We start from the raw sequence: 16,706 nt of genomic DNA on the forward strand, positions 1-16,706 counted from the left end.
TGCAACTGCTGAATTATTTGTGATCTCAATCATACATTGTCCACATTTATGATATATTTTTCGATAACTGCACTTATTACTTTTAAGCACTATATCAGATGATTATAAATTAACGTTAAGTAGAAACCTTTTCTCAGAAAAACCTTTTTCATCATCAGGGTGAACCAGGTGCAGATTTAGGAATCATGCACAAAACTACTAAATCACAAACTATTATCACTGATGTTTTCTTGGGCAAAATTGCTAAGACAGCTGATAATTCTTGATTATTATTTTATATTGTCTCAATTTATAAATAAGTTTTGGACAACTCCACATATTCCTCCATGTCCAAACACCGTCAAGCCTAGTCTTCATGATTGTCATTCCAGTGGACATGTACAAGCCAACATGCCTGTCCTTGTTGTCAATGACATTTTTCGTATTAACAGTAACCTCAATAATGTGACTTATTAAGAAATGATTTCCTCTATATGTATATTATGAAATTGCTTAACCCTTTAGCTACTACGGATACTACAATTTTCTACCTGCTGCTCACTGAAGTTTTAAAGCCAAATCATGATTTTGACTAGGTAAAGAACTTTTGAAAAAAGGGATACAAAAAGTTGTATTTCATGCACTACAAGTGTTATTTATTTGGTAGAATACATTCATATCTACACGATTTTAGGCAATTTTAGTTGAATTAACCCTCCACGAACCAGAATTAACCCACCATCTTCGAATCTAAAATTTCAGCACAAACACCTCTTTTTATGGATAGAAATGACCAAAAATGTCAATGTATCACCACAGAATGTCATATATTGATGGGTTACTGGCAAAACATAACGATCTTCTACTAGTAACTTGCTATTTATGCACTTTTACTGACTTTTTTTAGGTGATAAACACGCACAGTGTATAAGCATGTACATTTACATGTAAGACTACTGCAGTGACCAAGCGGTATCATGCATCGGCTTTCGGCCTATATTACGCCCTGTGATCGTACTTCATGAATGTCCACACCATCATATTCCAATTGTCCAGTCTCCTAACAATCTTTTGTTTTGGAAACGAGTTTTAAATGAATTATAAGGTAGGCAACCATGTCCCCATGGTGTTATTAGTGAATTATGTGCATTGGTACAGGCGCAGTGGTAGATCTAAACAGGGGCGGCTACGGGCGGATCAGTGAGGAGCCGGGCGGGCGGCTACGGGCGGATCAGTAGCTAAAGGGTTAATATCACTATAATTTCGGACTACCGATACTTGCATGTACCTGCAATTACTCTGCACATTAATGGAAAGCAATAAAGATGACATATTTATTGATCGATCAAATCTCTAGTCTTGTTTCATTGAATTGAATTATTCACATTACATTGACAGTACGGACTTCAGCTGGAGAGCAACTGATTGTCCATTGATGAGAAGATGTAATATTCAGATATTTTGCTGCTAAAGTCTTATCTGAATCTCATCAGTGACTCCCTCCAGCACTTTTTGAGCCTGATAATGATGCAATACTAGCATGCCACCCCTAACCTATTTCCAGAATGTTGGACACCATCTCCATTACAAATGTCAACTTTGGCCCAAGACGAGGACCATAACAACCAAATATGCTGGGTGGATGACAAGATAGGCGAAGTTTCGACCATGTAGTCTATATAATATAACAAGAATAAATGTACACCACAAAAACTGCCAATGGTGACATTGATCAATTAGACTGCAGAAGCCTTATGATTTTGACATTGACATGTTTGAAAGACACTATCACAGCCATTCACCAAAGACTGCAGGAGCTTCATGATTAAGACACTGTCACAACCATTCATCGAAGACACTGTCACATCCTAACCTGCCAACAACTATTAACTTCAGTCCTATGGCAGAGATAAAGTGGCTTGTCGTTTGAAGGTCTACCAGTGTTCCCCACAGCCCTTCTTCCACCATCGTGGCCTCAAGCCAGAATTTACGTCGCAAATCATGGTGCAGGGGACAGTCTTGTAGGTGTGCATCAGTGTTTGCGCAGCTGCTGCCTGGCGTGCATTGGCATTGTGATGTGCCTCTTACTCCAATTCGCTTTAGGTGCCCACTCAGGCCACAGTGCAGTGAAGACATGTTGCTTCCTCAACCTTCTCACAAGCAACATAATGTCACAAAGCGTCCTACGCCTTTCCAACAAAACAATACAACACAGCTATAATAAACATACTACCCAACACAAAATTGAAAATAATTTCAGATTTATTACCATTCACCAGTGATTAGGTCAACAATACAAGTACATGTACCATCATAATCACCACATCCACATAAAAACACCCAAGTCTAGTCTTCACTTGTACCAAAACTGCTGACAATTTCCAGAACCATGTCCTGCTGCCCTGCACACCTGGCAGACCGAATATGGATATTGAACAACCACATCTTCAACTTTCGATGTACGAGCCCCTGGTAGCTTGAGAGCAATCTTCACAAGCTGTGTCAACACCTTGCTTCCTTCCAAAGTCGGGTGCAATCCATCATTGCGGCTAACCAAGTCTGTTTTCGCTGGCCTTTCATCCTGGCTGCTATCTTTCTGCCCACGGCCTCTACAGAAAACACGCTGAAATCATAACACACACTTATTAATAACCAAGTCCTACACTTACAAATCTTACGTTCATCACAAATCAAACACTTCACACCATCAGTATCTCCACTAGCAAAACTATACAAATTTATTCAACCAATTTACTTGTAGTTGTCCACCTCTTCAAATTTTCATATATTAATTATTGAATAATTTTGGTGATTGTTTTATCTAAAAAATGACTTTATGTCATGTAAATATTCAGTTGCCTGTAAAAAGGCGCGTTTCAAAATGGCCGAAGTTTAATTTCGCAAACCATGTATAACATTCCCGGCAAGATCAACTTACACAAACATTGCATATCTTCACCACATAAGTCATCTTCAATGCCTTGATAGCCTTGTTGATCTGCTTGGCCTTCAACCACGCTTTATCATCCATGTTCCTCGGAGGAATGGTCGAAACAGTCACACACGCATTTGGTGCAGCACTTGTAACATGACATACAATTTCCTGAAAACAATACAGAGACCATAAACGCTATTTCAAAACCCGATCAACATCCTCCTTGAAACAACCAACTTAATCAAGCAATTTTATACTTGAATTGAAGTTGTCCATGTATTGTCTTCCAATGTTTACAATATTTTGAAGTAGAAGTTCAATCAGATGACTTCACACCAGGCGGAGGACGTCACTGCAGCTACAACAAACCAAAGTACAACGAACAAAAGAACACATGGTATGCGAGCCATGCACGCCTTTGTTTGCTGCTGGAGCCTGGTTTGTCATGTCTGTTGTGGCTCCCAGTCCCAGTGGTTTCCTCCACCTGGTGTAAAGGAATCTAATTCGTTAATTGCATGTGTTCCACGCATTTTACCGATCTGCGCTATCTTAAGATTGCGCTGCACATTCTTAGGATCCTATAATTGCGCGGCAATCTCGAGATCGCGCAAGGGAGTTGGGGGGGTCTTGCGAGCCAATGAACGAATGATGAATGATTGTCCTGCAAATAATATAACTGACTTATTATGTTCTCTCCGAGAATTTGCAACATCAGACTGCATAAATTATGATGAAATATATGAACTATGGGTTGCCATTCCAACAATAATCTTCCGCACGGATCATGGGCTTGAATTTTGTGAAAAGTCCCATCAACTTCTGTAATGTTACAAGAAAACGAGGACGGGAAACTTGGTGTGAAAGAAAATGGTGTCCCCTACGTACTACTGTCACGAGACACTAGTCTCCCTTGTCCCACAACAACAGGTAAAACTATAGTAGTAGAATTCGTCCTATTGTTCAATGATTGTTCAGGGATTGTTAGATTTATGGTAAGGGCCGGTGTAACATCTGTGGTTGTTCCCCATGTTTCAGTGTTTCCAAACAATAGGCAGCTAGAGAGACCATGACTTTTCAATAGGGGGGATAGACAGAAAAACTCGTCAATCTATTTTTGAGCGTTCCCAAACAATGAGGGGAAACACTCAAAAACAGAAACACTCAAAAACAGAAACACTCAAAAACATTACACCGGGGTAAGGGGCCATTCATAATCATCAATGTGAATAAAGGACACTTAGTGCGAAAGAAAATGTTGTCCCCTACGTTATTCATTAGACTATAATCCCACCTTTGGTGACAAAGAAAATGTCGTCCCTTGTGGAGAGTAAGTCATATCCTATTGGTTAAAAAGTGTCATAGTGAGATCTGTTCACATTATCAAAGGCATGGCCGCATTAATTACCACTGCTAATTAGGCTTCTGAGATGATGGTCAGTAAATATTGGTCAAAGTGTCATAGTGAGATCTGTTCACATTAATAAAGGCATGGCCGCCTTAGCGGCTTCTGAGATGATGGTCAGTAAATATTGGTCAAAGTGTCATAGTGAGATATGTTCACATTATCAAAGGCATGGCTGCATTAATTACCTACCACTGCTAATTAGGATTCTGAGATGATGATATGTTCATATTTGACTTGACACAAGCCAATTTTAGCACTTTCTAATTATCATGATTAATATTCATTGATAATTTTTGGTGAAATGATCACTATGACAGAACGCTAATTTACATATAATTACCAATTACCAATTATCAATTATCATTAATTGGTGAATAAACTAAGTTCCATGACAATATTGTGCGACTGTAAGTGTAAATATCATAAACATTGTATTGTGTAATCATATATATCAAGGAAATGTAAATACTATTGGGATGTTATTATAAATAAAATAATTATAAACGTATAATAAAATCTTAGTTATTAGATGTATCTCTTTATTCATAAAGTATATCCGGATGCAAGATTACAACCAAATGTACTTGATCAATCATTAATTTTCAAAAGCGTTGCTCTCAGGTTGGATGTCCATCAGCAAGCTGTGTTAGGGGATAACCTGAAATATAAAACAGTATTTATAATGAGAAGATAACATAAAACTTTACATGTAGGCCTAAGTGTCTCCCTTCTCAAACGAATGCCTGAGCATGGAGGTATCTATACTATAATGCGCGTTGTGGCCGCTATTTAGGAGGTAATTTTTGTTTCAAAATTGGGTCTTGGAAATGCGTCGAATTCTTGCAACCTTTGGCTTCGTAGGTCTGGATCATATGTAAGAGTGTCACTGAGGGTGTCATACGTCGAATATCTTCGTGGTTTTAGAATAAATAACAACTTTTCAGAGAGCACATCGACTGTAGAGCTCTATGGCATGATATATGTTGCAATATTCAATAAAAATATTTTTCATGCAATATTGATTTTTGTTCATTCATCGTTTCATTTTTGATGCAATGTTACACTTTTTTATGTGATGTTAAAATTTCCATTCAATGTGTGTTCATATTTGATGCAATGTTACATTTCTTTATGCAATGTTTACTCGATAATTGTTCATTCAATATTTCATATTTGATGCAATAATTCACTTTTTTCATGCAATAATGCTCAAATTTTCATTCGATAGTTGCCCTGATAATTGATCATTCAATGTTTCGTATTCGATTCAATGTTTCACTTTTTTATGCAATAACGATTTCTAAATTTCATAAAATGATCATGTAATATTTGGCAATTATTCATTCAATGTTGGCGGAAACTTTTTCATTCAATATTTTGCGAAAATATTTATGCGAAAACTGCATTGTGGGTAATATTAGAAACGCGGACACTGATTGGCTAATCTCGTGACGGGGAATAAGACAGACGTACCAAAAGCTCCATTGTTGTGTACATGCTGTCAATGGCTGTATACGAATGAGACCAAACCATACAATTGTGATTGTCGTGACAGCCTCCCTCCAAGCTCGTATCAAACGACTTTGGAAAAAGTAGTGTACAATGTGCTAGTGGTATTGTAATCCTTATGAAAATAACTGAAAGAACACAGCTCTTAGATAAAAACACAACTTGTTCTCTTCACACCTGGACTCTGAATCCTTGAAAAGACGTCAGTCACAAATCACAACAAACCCACATGTTTGATTGTTGACAAATACCATATTTGGGTAATGACATCACCAATCTAATTATAATATTGTAAACTGGCTTCTGATTGGTTGCTAAGGTCGCTAGGCAAATACCACATTGCATTATCCAAGATGGTTGCTCTTTAGCAGACAACCAACATGAGACAAGACCACTAATGAATATTCATAGGTTGGAGGGTCGAGGCCTATCAATTAGACGAGTGCATGTTTTTTACTCTCAAGTACATATTTGGAGAGGTATTGAAAAAATATTTGCTGTGGCAAGTCTACAGATATAAAGAAATTATTTGATGAAAAAATTAATTTCGAATTTTGCTAATTGGGTAATAGGGGGCGTGTTTTGAGTTTTTTCTGCCAGTTGGCTGAAAACAGTGGAAATATCAAAGTCTGTCTAATTTGTCGATTATAAAAAAATTTCCGTGGTCAATCACCAATTTCCATCGCACCAGTTACTCGCAAGACTAACCCGTATATCATATCCGAATTTCAGTTTCACTACTTGACGCGTTTGTTGATGCGTCGCGGTCAAACATTGACAATTTAACTGCTAAAAGGCTTAAAAAATCAATTGTGGTCTTGTCTCTATTTACACTACATTTTGGGTCAATATAGTGAAAAATTTGAATGTGCTCAAATCACTCTAATTCATTTAGAATATTGTATTGCTGATGATTTAAGGTCAAAACAAGCTAAAATAATGAGAAAAAAACTTAATTTGACCCAAATAAGAGTCAACCTGACCCCGGTCTAAGTTCGGTTTCATTTTTACAAGTCTTGTTGTGTTGCCATTCATTTTGTAATTTCTTTGAAACTACTTAGGCCTTGATTCTGAAAGTTGTGCCCTAAGCAGCAAATATATTCCTAAATCACATCCTAAATTTTCAGCTCCATAGCTTGCTTATTCTGGCCAGGGCAGGTCTTTGAATTTGGTGCTGTTGGCTGCAAAATCATGACTTTTTGTCGATTTTGTCCTCTTTCGTCGCTTTGGCACAGTTGTACCACTCTTTGAAATGTCTCTCATTTCTCCAAAAATGTCCAGATATGACTTTCCTTTGTTGGAGAGTTGTGGGATGTCATGTACATTAGTTTGAAAAAAATCTCAAAATGTTAACCCCTGAAATGTACCTTCATTGAGACAAGACCACTAATGAATATTCATAGGTTGGAGGGTCGAGGCCTATCAATTAGACGAGTGCATGTTTTTTACTCTCAAGTACATATTTGGAGAGGTATTGAAAAAATATTTGCTGTGGCAAGTCTACAGATATAAAGAAATTATTTGATGAAAAAATTAATTTCGAATTTTGCTAATTGGGTAATAGGGGGCGTGTTTTGAGTTTTTTCTGCCAGTTGGCTGAAAACAGTGGAAATATCAAAGTCTGTCTAATTTGTCGATTATAAAAAAATTTCCGTGGTCAATCACCAATTTCCATCGCACCAGTTACTCGCAAGACTAACCCGTATATCATATCCGAATTTCAGTTTCACTACTTGACGCGTTTGTTGATGCGTCGCGGTCAAACATTGACAATTTAACTGCTAAAAGGCTTAAAAAATCAATTGTGGTCTTGTCTCTATTTACACTACATTTTGGGTCAATATAGTGAAAAATTTGAATGTGCTCAAATCACTCTAATTCATTTAGAATATTGTATTGCTGATGATTTAAGGTCAAAACAAGCTAAAATAATGAGAAAAAAACTTAATTTGACCCAAATAAGAGTCAACCTGACCCCGGTCTAAGTTCGGTTTCATTTTTACAAGTCTTGTTGTGTTGCCATTCATTTTGTAATTTCTTTGAAACTACTTAGGCCTTGATTCTGAAAGTTGTGCCCTAAGCAGCAAATATATTCCTAAATCACATCCTAAATTTTCAGCTCCATAGCTTGCTTATTCTGGCCAGGGCAGGTCTTTGAATTTGGTGCTGTTGGCTGCAAAATCATGACTTTTTGTCGATTTTGTCCTCTTTCGTCGCTTTGGCACAGTTGTACCACTCTTTGAAATGTCTCTCATTTCTCCAAAAATGTCCAGATATGACTTTCCTTTGTTGGAGAGTTGTGGGATGTCATGTACATTAGTTTGAAAAAAATCTCAAAATGTTAACCCCTGAAATGTACCTTCATTGAGACAAGACCACTAATGAATATTCATAGGTTGGAGGGTCGAGGCCTATCAATTAGACGAGTGCATGTTTTTTACTCTCAAGTACATATTTGGAGAGGTATTGAAAAAATATTTGCTGTGGCAAGTCTACAGATATAAAGAAATTATTTGATGAAAAAATTAATTTCGAATTTTGCTAATTGGGTAATAGGGGGCGTGTTTTGAGTTTTTTCTGCCAGTTGGCTGAAAACAGTGGAAATATCAAAGTCTGTCTAATTTGTCGATTATAAAAAAATTTCCGTGGTCAATCACCAATTTCCATCGCACCAGTTACTCGCAAGACTAACCCGTATATCATATCCGAATTTCAGTTTCACTACTTGACGCGTTTGTTGATGCGTCGCGGTCAAACATTGACAATTTAACTGCTAAAAGGCTTAAAAAATCAATTGTGGTCTTGTCTCACATGACCAAGGTAAACATCATCAAAACCTGCATTTTCTAACAGAATCCAATCAGTTAAAGACTTAATTACTAGTTTAACTGATAAATAAAAACATATAGCTCATATATATTACAGTATATCGCTCCTATTCCACTACACGAGATTAGCCAATCAGCGTTTTCGTTTCTAAGATTACCCACAATGCAGTTTTCGGTGCATCATTGCATCAAAAATGAAACGATGAATGAACAAAAATCAATATTGCATGAAAACTATTTTTATTGAATATTGCAACATATATCATACCATAGAGCTCCGCTCATTCTCAAAAGCATACACAAACTTCACGCATATTCTCCCTGCCACATCAGTATTAGCTTCCAGCACGTATGTAGTGCTATACAACCTGGTCCATGGTGCAGGGTATTAGCAGGGAGATTAATGATTAGCCTGTGTTCTATTTTAGTTTTATTCGAGAAACACTGACCTGAGTGATAAGGCAAATTCTGCAGAGTGGCCTACCGGAACATGCAGTCAGGGTATCAATAAACAGTTATGCCAGGATGGACAAAATATGTACAGTGGCCAGCGCTTGCTCTTTGATTTATTCTTTACTGACTGATGTTGTCAGTTTGAATTGCGTTCTGCATCTCTCCATGCACCTGGCTTTGGTCCGACAGTGGCATTGGGTACGGGAGTGGGTAGGTGATATGCCTAATATGTGAGGGCCTTATTTGGAACAGGACCTGCTGTCACTGGTCTCAATGCATTGTGCAAAATAGCGTACTCCAATCAATCTATTGGGGGTTGCATGTAGATAGCAGCAATAAGTCCCTAAATGCAGTTAATTTCGTGTTTAACCTTTAATAAAACTTCAGTAACGTTAGAAATTTAATGTAGCTCAATCATCGTGCCCATTTAACAAATGTATATTACATTTCAACTTTGCCCGCTCCATGGGTATATGCTAGTCTTAATAATACCTCCATGGCCTGCAGTTATCTTAATAATACCTCCATGGCCTGAGGTATGGCCTGAGGTACAAAATACAAATCAACCACTAGACAGTCAACTTTGGCCGGTATTAAATTAATTTTCTTTCAGCATCCCATAGACAGTCACATGACAGTAATGTGACTGTTGGTGTAGCAAAAAATTAGGTGAAAAATAAAGCTACCAATGGCAATGCAAAGCTGAACATGTAAAAGTATCATCATCTCTAAAATGCACAATCGGCAAAAAGCACATGCTCACCCTTGCGCGATCTCGAGATTGCCGCACGATTAAACGATCCTAAGAATGCGCAGCGCAATCTTAAGATGGCGCTAATCGGTAATTAGCGCGGAACACATGCAGTAAAACCTAGAATGGCCGAACTTTATTAGCTCCATGTTCCTTCCAACATCAATGCTGGCCTAAAACACTGCCATGATGACTGCTAGCTGGACAACTTACGACTGCTAGCTGGACAACTTACATCAATGCGATCACCAATCTCCTTCGTCGAGAATCCGGGCCCGCTGGCAGCACAGTCATTCGTCTCGACCAAAATGAATATATCAGTAAAACCATCCCAGCGAATCTTTTTACATTTCTCTAACAAGGAAACAGTGTTTAACCCTTGGAAAGCGAACGTTATGTGGTCACTAAATGAGCTTTCCAAAGCACTATTGTCTACATATTTTAGAATAGATGCAGAGAAAATCACCGTTCGTTTTGCACAGGTCGCCATTTTTATGATTTTTATTTTTTGAAATTGCTTTCACGTCACAAACAATATGACCAATTCCACACCGACCGCGACAACCCCGTTGTCAGCGGTGAGACATCATCGCCAACACCAGCTGCGGGTCAATCACGAAACAGAATACTGTATTCTCATTTGAATAAATATAACTCTATTTCACAATCCCAACGCATTGTAGACTGGAGACGCTATGTGGCCCGTTCCGAGAGTTCGAAACCACATTATATCGAACTGAAATGTTACGGAAAAGTTCTGGCTGATAAGACTGTTGGTGGTGAAGAGGGGGGTACATAGTTAGGATGATGCCATCATGACAGTTGTCCCAGTTGAAGCAGTATAGAAGTAAGATGGGGGGGGGGAGACAGTGGGCAGAGTGCAGGAAGACGGCTATACCAGTAGCTAGCTACAGAGTCAATTGATAAAAGGTTCTCCTTCACCCAATAACACTTTGAGCAGAATCCATTGCCCTAGAGGTACTTTTGGCCGAAAACCTATGTACAGCAATGAAATTTGAAAGACGGCTGCAAAGCAAGCAGCACAAGCGATTCTCAACCGATCCCAAGTGAATCACATCCGCCGAAGGGCTTGTATTACTAATAAATCTAACTATGGAATCCTGTTCAACACGATAACTATTTGGAAACGTAACCATATACAGTGGAACCCCGGTCGGCGACCACCTCAGTAACGCGACCACCCCGCGAACACGACCAAAATTCTCCGGTCCCGAATGGTTTTCTCTCTAATTCTCATTAACTGGCCCTCGCTAACACGACCACCCCGGTACCCAGACCGCGACCACCAGCTTGGTCGGTCCCAAACTGCAAATTAACCCCGCTAACGCGACCATGAGGCCTAATTGCCGTAATCAACCATGACCGCATCGTATCAATTGGCACCTTCTCGCAAATCCGTGTTGATAGTTAGCACCTCGAACACAATGACCATGGGAATCCATATGAAAATAAATGATGTGTAAGTGAGTTTGATCAAATGTAAGCGCAAATAAAATGAAGAATAAACTTTCTTTTCGACTCACGGTTTGTTTTTCATCATTTAGTATTAAATGATGTCAAGAGGCATGCACACGTAGTTTTTAGGACAAATAAATTATGTTGATTAGTAAGAGTACCGATACTCAAAGTAAAGAATGCTTACTACGTCGTAATATTGATAAAATACGTTTTTAAAAAGATGATTTAATCAGTACCAGTTCAAATTGGCTGAAGTTAAAGCAGGAAGACATCAGGAATAATTCTCAACATCTTCTCACATCACCTCTCTCAATGTTAGCGGGAATATTAGCTTGACATCAAGAAGGGCAGCTGCCGATGGTGTGAATGACATGCTTGCTCTAATTAGCATGCTCAAGTTTTAATGTAATGTTTGGTCTAATTAGCTCTCGTCAGTTTATTTACTCATTTACATAAGTTGTAAATTAAACGCAAAACACTCAAGAAAATGATTTTTTATTCGTGATATACACACAAATTATCGAATCACCCGGTGGCGTAGTCATTAATGCATGTCAATGTACACACAGCATATCTGCTAGGACGATGTTTTGGCGGGAAAACCTACTTATGATTCTTAAATTCACTAACGCGACCACCCCGGTAACACGACCACTTCGGCTTAGTCCCTTGGGAGGTCGTGTTACCGGGGTTCCACTGTATGTTTATTATTTCGTATAATTTCAGCTTGAACAATGGCGTCGCGTGCATGGATTTTGTCCCTTGTGTTACTGAGCAGTTGCTTGTTGCCATCCTTGGCAGACGAATATGTTCTGAGGAACAACATGGGCATAGTATTTCATCGGGTTGCCAGCTCCAACTTAGCGAGAGGGAATTGGAAGGTAACATACGTTAAACCCTTTCTTAGGTTGCCGGAATTGGATATCAGTCCGTCCGATTCATGTGCCGCGACATTTCCACCAGATGACAATGATTCTGCAGACATATGCCGTCAGATCCATCAAGTAATAGATAAACTCGATGATCGCAAATGCAACGCTATGGTACAGATCAGCAACCAAATGGCTGTTGTTAAAAATTTGATACCTGCCCGGATAAAATTAATTAAGTCGACACTCGACCATGTCAGGGAATCATTAGAAACAACCATGCCTAGCTATTGGATTGCCCATTCACAGCCCTCGTATTATTATCAGGTTCGAGACATTATGTTTACACATGATGAGGATAATTTGTATGTTACGATTTTGATTCCAATAACAGCTGTCATCGGTTATGTTGACATTTTCACAATTTCAGCTGTTCCACTACCCATGGCTCATAATGATAAATATAATTCGACATTAATTTCAGGTCTCCCAGGGTATCTGGCAGTTAGTAGGGACGCCCTCTGGTACACGTAATTTGATTTTAGCATTTTTCAGACCTGCATGGTAGAAGAAATCAAACACTGTCCAGAATTCAGTTGTACGGCAGCAATTTTCTTCGACATGGGGACGGGTGCACATCTACTGTACAATATTCGATATCAGCACGACCCCCCCCCCCCTCCCGAATTGACGGCGCTATTGCACTAGGAGAGAATACCTATTTTGTCTCGGGAGCTCAAGAAGATACTTGGTCCCTGATTTGTCCACCAAGATCTCCATCCCCCATTAACGCTTGCTCATTATGCAAACTTCTCTTAGTCTTACCATGTCAATGTGTGAAGATATTCCCATGAGTCAGTCAATGCGATCAGGGTGTCAAAAATGTAACATTCTTGCACGGTGCGAATCTGCCTGTATTACATACTTTATATGACCACAAGGACCTAGTAAAAGTTTGTGGCAGTACGCTATTTAAAAAACCCGTGACGGTAGAGGTACCAACATTTTCAATAAAATCAGGTTAACTGGTCAACAAGAGGCCCAAGAGCCTGGCGCTCAGCTGAGTTAATATCATTAATATCTTCCCGGTGTTAAGTTCATTATGCATGAAAATGGCATGCTCCATGGTATTTGATATCCTTTTGCGTTCACTACGGTACCAATGTTTTTGGTTGACATAATTATGCCACTGTTCATTCCTCAATCCTGACCATAATTCGGGTGAAATCATCGTATAAAAATATTTACCGAAACATGAAGTTTATGCCATGAATGAGGATACTCATTGTCATAGCCTCGTTTACAAGTACGAAGTATTTTCCCGCGAATATTCAAAACTGCTTGGCTCCTTGCCAGTTAAATAACATGTGACTATACACAAAATAGAAAACTTTGATGGAAATTGTAAATCATTTTTTTATCTATCAGGGGAAACAAGCTGATGATGATCAAATAAATCATTCATGAGAAATCGTTTGCATGACGAAGTTAATGCTAAACCTTTTCTTGTGCTCTACTGCGCCACCGTAGTTTTCTATTTAGACCAGCGATGACGTCATTTCTGGTGATTTCCCACGTTGTCCAATGAGCGCTTTTTAAAATGTGCCATTTGGTATTGTACAGTATGCAATGTATTTTTTCAGCGCTGCCAGTTGCCGAACAGAATGCCGTAGCTCCCTCAATTTCCCATCAATTTTTATGGGAGTGACATTATTGTATTGCTTAGAATGTCTACTTTTTACTCATGAAAGAATCGTAGAACTAAAACTTAATAGGCGAACAGAATCATGCCGTTTCACTGCACATACTGTGGGAATTCTCCACTTCAAAATACATCGGCGATGTCATCGCGAACAGAGCATGCACTTCCGATATCGTTTTCACAGAAATGTGGCCAAATTTTCAAGAACTAATTTCTGAAAGCAGTCCCTAAAGACCTTATGACTACCACTGAAACGAACTGGTGATAATATCGCCTACCAGACTACTTTTTAAGCAGAAAATTGGGTACTTGAGTGTCATTTAGCTCCAAGCCTAAACAACATGCCGCCATTTTGTCTCCGCTTCGGTATTTCGTAGGCCGCTTATAATGCACCTTCTCAATTAAAACCAACATAATAAGGCCTTACATCGTTGATTGAATAGGAACACCACACAGAACACAATAAAGTGGGGGTACAATCGATTACGAAGCTGACGTGAACAGTGATTTATTCCTGGCGCTACTGCTTTTGTTGTGTGGCTGCCATGTTTTGAGAACTGGCAAATAGGAGACTTCATTGATGGCTGACGTCATCGGGCGGGAATTTGAATCGGCAGAAATATTTAAAAGGCAGGTAGCGCCCTCTCCTGTAAAAATTTTGAACTTTTTCTCAATAAAATAGATTTTCAAGAATTTTATCTTAATATTAGAGCATATTTCGACTAATTCTGCTGCTCCTAGGCTGATATAGGCCAGTTTCCTTCATGCACTCTCGCTCGCAGGAAGTAGGTCGAATGGCGACAAATTTTGTTTTGAAAGTAGAGTTTGACCAGAAGTATCCAGAAATGCAAAATTGAAGTCTCTAGGTCTTACGGTTACAAAATGTGCACCATGGGTTTAACGGATGGACGGATGGATGGATGGATGGATGCATGGACAGACGGACGCCACTGAACAACTTATTTGACAAGCTCGGCTGACTTAGTCAGCTGAGCTAAAAATCACTCAAAAGGACCAAAAGTTTTCATTGGATTTTAAGCACATGGCCCAAAGTATGAAACACTCTGAAACATTTTACCAAACAACAAGAGGCCCAAGGGCCTGGCGCTCAGCTGAAATGGATAGGTGAAGGCAAGGGTCAGGTGTGTGTCGGTACCGTTATTATGAGGCAACGAAGAAGATAAAGAGTTGGTTAACAAAATGAACTTTATTGGTGCGGCAGATATTTGATGCCTTTCGGCAGATATCTGAAGCGCCTTGCGGCAGATATTTGTTGCCTTGCGGCAGATATTTGATAACGCTCTCCAGGAATGGAAAGCAGTAAAACGAGTAAGCACACCTTACTCTGAATGTGGGAACAGCAAGTGCTTTCCTGGACTTGAAATGTGCCAACGACTCCTCTTGCAATAACCAACAACAGTTAATCTGTAAAAAAAGAGAAGAGAAATTAACACTGACTGAATAAAAAAGGGTGACATAGACAGGGAAATGTACACCACCGGATACAGTCTGTGCTTGATCAGGCATCGGTCAGATGATATCCTGAACAAGGCATCTATCGAAGCAAATCCAGAAAGAGACTTAACCTTCGAAGGGCACACTTATCACTCAGTGAAAAGTCAGTCCTGGGGGTTGTTTTCCAATTCAAAATAAAAGTGTAACCTCTTTAAATTAGTCTCACAGACTGAACCATAACACTCAACAGCCAACCGTGCCCACATGATGTGAGCCGTGAGCGAGTGGTGTACTACATTTTGAAAATTGTCTATCGTCTACGACATGTGACAGAACAGGATCTAGTGGACTTAATGATGAGGTACTATCAAATAGGGTGTCCATCAAATGAATCATGAGGGCCTGTTGAGTTATACTCTAAGCCTGCACAGCGCAGTGTACAGACAGTACAGGATTGCCAACCAAAAACATGAGCATTGCTGCGTAAGGAAACTGCAGTGGAATTCATACTACGATGTCATAATGTGACTTTCAAAATAATTGTAAACAAACGTAAATGGCGAGATTTGTTGCAAAATTGCCAACCACAACAACTCAGGGACCGTCCCAAAATGGCCGACGGCGAATTCTCCGGTCGCTAGCGCAGTCCATAAACAAGCATCAATTTTACCAACTTTGGGTGCAAGCTTGGTCATAAAAGTTACAGAACTGTTAGAAATACATATAAACAACATATATATACAGTTAAAAGTGCATAAAAATCCCGTTTCAACCTCCGGGCGCTACCTTTTTTTCTCCGCCACACGCCGGGCCCTACCGGTCGTTATTTAGTGCGACCGCCACCAGAGTGTTTATCACGATCTTTCGCCGTTTTGATTGCACGTTTTAGGTAGATTAATCAATTATTACATGCATGCATTATATATCACCGAAATGTTAATTGCGTAGGCTATTTGAAACTAAGTTCAGATATCATTTTCGATCTTTGAATTGAATTTAGGCGAGTGATTTTTGACACCCGGTCGACATATCAGGACTTGCAAAATTCACGCGAGATCGCTTGCATCATCGGCACGTTTGAAAACCGAATTTCACAAATTCCACAAATATTTATCACATACCATATGTATCACCACAAAGGTAACTCTCTAGACTATTTGAAACCAAGTTCAGATCCTTATTTTCACAAAAATTCGAAGCTATGCAAGCGATTTTTCAGTGGTAGAGATCGACGGAAACAAATTTCTCGCTCTAAAATGACATGAGACGAGCACCAACTTCCGCTAATTTGTGCACAAAATTTCCGGAATATTATAAAAAACTATTGATAAATCTGAATTA

The 16,706-nt window shown here is 39.1% G+C and overlaps 1 protein-coding gene across 1 annotated transcript in view; it reads right to left on the reverse strand.

Moving 5' to 3' along the window:
• Positions 1 to 2,223: 2,223 nt before the first annotated feature.
• The window catches only part of LOC135488313 (protein-lysine N-methyltransferase EEF2KMT-like), a 72,077-nt gene continuing 57,594 nt past the window's right edge, over positions 2,224 to 16,706 (reverse strand). The window contains exons 7-8 of the transcript XR_010446952.1: positions 2,918 to 3,082; positions 2,224 to 2,602 (exon numbers count right to left, since the gene is read on the reverse strand). The gene's annotated coding sequence lies outside the window, so the exon portion shown is untranslated. The remainder of the gene's footprint in view (positions 2,603 to 2,917; positions 3,083 to 16,706) is intronic.

The sequence above is a fragment of the Lineus longissimus genome, chromosome 1 (assembly GCF_910592395.1).
Source record: "Lineus longissimus chromosome 1, tnLinLong1.2, whole genome shotgun sequence".
Taxonomy (NCBI): Eukaryota; Metazoa; Nemertea; class Pilidiophora; order Heteronemertea; family Lineidae; genus Lineus; species Lineus longissimus.